Source organism: Hevea brasiliensis, chromosome 16, assembly GCF_030052815.1.
Source record: "Hevea brasiliensis isolate MT/VB/25A 57/8 chromosome 16, ASM3005281v1, whole genome shotgun sequence".
Lineage (NCBI taxonomy): Eukaryota > Viridiplantae > Streptophyta > Magnoliopsida > Malpighiales > Euphorbiaceae > Hevea > Hevea brasiliensis.
In genome coordinates this window covers 50,573,274-50,576,803 of record NC_079508.1, presented here as the reverse complement: position 1 = coordinate 50,576,803, position 3,530 = coordinate 50,573,274, and the positions used below count along the sequence as shown (strand labels likewise).

The 3,530-nt window shown below is 29.4% G+C and overlaps 1 pseudogene; it reads left to right on the top strand.

The window, feature by feature from the left end:
• The first annotated feature begins 359 nt into the window (after positions 1-359).
• LOC131174650 (2-oxoglutarate-dependent dioxygenase 19-like) lies at positions 360-3,248 on the top strand (annotated as a pseudogene).
• The last annotated feature ends 282 nt before the right edge of the window (positions 3,249-3,530 follow it).

The window sequence follows — 3,530 nt, the reverse complement described above, 5'->3', positions numbered from 1 at the left end:
ATAATAATGGAAGGACCACAAAAAGCAAAGCTAAAGTATGCAGCAAAACTAGCTTTTTGAGCAACAAACAATGTAGCAGAATATGAAGCCATCCTCATGGCCCTCCAAATCATTAAAGAGGTAAAAATCCATAACATCAATATTTATTGTGATTCACAATTAGTTGTTAATCATGTGCAGGGAAATTTTCAAGTACGAGATTAGAACTTAGGAAAATATGAACTTCGTATCTAAGAAATGCTAGCAAAAATCAGAGCTGAAGGAGGAGAAATAAACATCCTCCAAATACTTAGGGAGGAGAATCAAGGAGCTGATAGTCTACTCAAAGTAACAGCAGTGGGCGAACATGGGTGATAACCATGCCAACCGTTGACAAAGAGGAAGAAGTTCTCCCTATCAAAATTGAAGAAACATGGGTGATGCCAATTTTTTGTTACCTTGACCAAGGCACGCTCCCAGAAAATCAACTCGAAGCCAAGAAAATTGTACAAAGATCGACAAGATACAGTATGCTCAACGGATGGTTATACAGACGATCTTACCTCTAACCATGGTTAAAATGCATTAGTAGAGAAGATGAATTGTTAGTACTACTCGAGATCCATGAAGGGCTATGCGGCGCCCATGAAGGAGTAAGAACGATCACTAAGAAAGCATTAAAGCAAGGATTTTTTTGGCCCACAGCAGTACAAAATGCCAAAGAGTTAATTCAGAAATGTCAAAAATGCCAAGCTCATAGCAACATCCCTCGACAGCCAGCAGAGATATTTTCAGCCATCAGCAGTCCTTGGCCCTTCTATCAATGGGGCATTGACATACTCAGCCCATTTCCCAAAGCATCAGGATCACATAAATTTGTCATCGTCATCATCGATCACTTCACCAAATGGTCTACTTATTTTATGGCTTTATTTTTTTCAATAAAAAAATTGAAATTATTCTGATTATTTATATAGGTGATATGCCATTTTTTGTTTTTCTAAAAATAATATTTTTGATATTTATTTATTTATATATTTTTATGTTTAATTGAGGTTTTTGTCTTGTACAAGTCTTCTCCTCTTAATTCATTGTAAAAACTTTCAATCCTGAAAAATTATTCAATTGTGGTGTCATAATTTAATATATTTCTTAAGATTAATTTATTATACTAAATAATTTTAAAGTTTTAAATTGAAATAACATTTATTATGGTAGAGATTTTTAATTAATGAAAGGATATAACTATTAATAATATAAGAAAATAATTATATTGTGATATTTTAAATTTAAAACATGATTTTTATTATAAATATAATGTAATTACTGATAAATAATTTTTTTTTTACTAAAAAATATAAAAAGTGAGCTAGTGACATATTTCAACTGGAAAACCCCGGATTTGATAAGCGCAATGCATTAATTGCGAGGTGGAAAAAGCTTTTAATTTCATCGAAAGTATCTTGATTCACAAATTATATTATTTTTACATTTTCTATTAATTTTTTTAAAATATAATTATATAAGAGAAATAAAATGAGAATGAGTTCCAAAAATTTATATTTTTTTTTCATAATTGATTCCGATTAAAATCAAATTTTTAATTGTAATTGATTACTTAGATGAGAACTTATTTCATCACTTTAACTCGAGTAACTAAATTTTTTTCCTAAATAAAAATAATATATAAATCATTTATATAATATTTTCTAATAAAATAATTTATTATTATTTTTAAAGTAAGAGAAATTACAATTTTTTATTTTCACTATTATTAATTAATTTATTTATTTATTTATTTTACCGTTTATAAATATAATGTAATAGTATATGCATAAATTATTATGTCTATATTCCTTATCTATATGAAAATAAATAAATATGTATTGCCATTATTGAACAGACATTAAATAGTTGGCATTATTTAAAAAGGAAAAAATATCCTAAAAATAATAAAAAATACTTTAATGTCCTTTGATATTAAAAAAAAAATTACAACGAGAGTTAATTTAGTTTGTAAAATTTATTTTGTGCTCTCATTAAGTTAAAAATTTAAACTTATTTGCGAATTCTACTGTAGTCCAAAGAGAAATTGCTGGTATGTCTTTCTAATCCTAGATTTGAATAACCTCCCTCACCTAAACTTAAATAAATAAATAAATAAATAAGCAAGTGTGCAACTTTTTTTTTAATTACAATTTAAAGTTATAAATTTGTATTTCAATAAAGATTACGAAAAATTGGTATAAAGATAAATTTAATAAGGCATAATACCAGAATTTAGATAATATTGCCGAATGCACGCAGCCTATAAATAGTTGAAGTAAAATACAATTCCATACTGTTTTGGCCTGCCATATACTCTCTATTTCTTACTTAAATCTAGTTTTATTATAAACCCAATACATAAAGTGTACGATGAGACATGCTTATTACACTCAATTGGTTGCTCTTTCTACACTACCAAAGACTCCTTTTCAGGAGAGGATGAGGCAATCCCTGTTCTTGATTCCTCAAAGCTCGTCTTTTCTGATCCCGGTCTTCGGTCTCTGGCCGTGGAAGACTTGAGCCGAGCATGCATCGACTATGGCTGCTTCATTGTATGAAAAACAAGTCTTTGTTTTACTTTTTATTTATTTTGTTATTGTTATTAAATCACTCTCATGCATGCAGCTAATTTATATCAATAAATTGAAAAAGCTGGCTTAATGACTATTCTATTCATGTAGGTGACAAACCATGGAATCCCAGACACTGTGATCAAAGGAATAATAGACAAAATATTTGAATTCTTTGATCTGCCTGAGGATGACAAACGAAAGTAAGACACCAAGTATCCAACAGATTTGATCAGATGGAGCAAAGGCTGTCCATCCTACCTTTCACTGCCCTTCTAATCCACCTGGTTTCAGGTCATTTCAATATTAATTTCTTATTATTAGACTATAGCTTCCAGGACTGCGCATCGAATATTAATTAACTAGCCAGATTGCCCTTCTGTTTTTGTAAACAGTGAGATTTTACAGGAGTATGCCCGGAAGGTGTGAGAACTAGGAATTGAATTGCTTGGAGAGATTTCAACAGCCCTAGATACAGAGAAGAAAATGAACCTGAAATCGGGCTACAATTTCTTTACCGTAAATGACTATCCATCACGCCAACATTCTGAAAAACGAATTGGGCAATCTGCTCATATCGATCTTAGTCTAATTATCCTTATCATCCAGAATGTAAGTGGTGGCTTACAAGTTAAGCATAAGGGCAAGTGACTACTATAACTTTAGTTACATAATCCAGTTAAAAATTGCAATGTTTTTAACTCTAAAATTTTCAATTTAAAAAAAAAAAGTTTAAGTGAGAGAAAATCTCCAATCCAATATAAGATTATATACCACTCACCTCTTGAAATATTACAGTAGCATTTATAAATTATTTATCAAAATGAAATGTTGATAAAACTTGAATTTTCAATCTAAAAATAGTATTATAGTACCATCAATTAAGCAAACATAAATGTGAAATTATAGCAACAAAAAATTACCAAAATAATA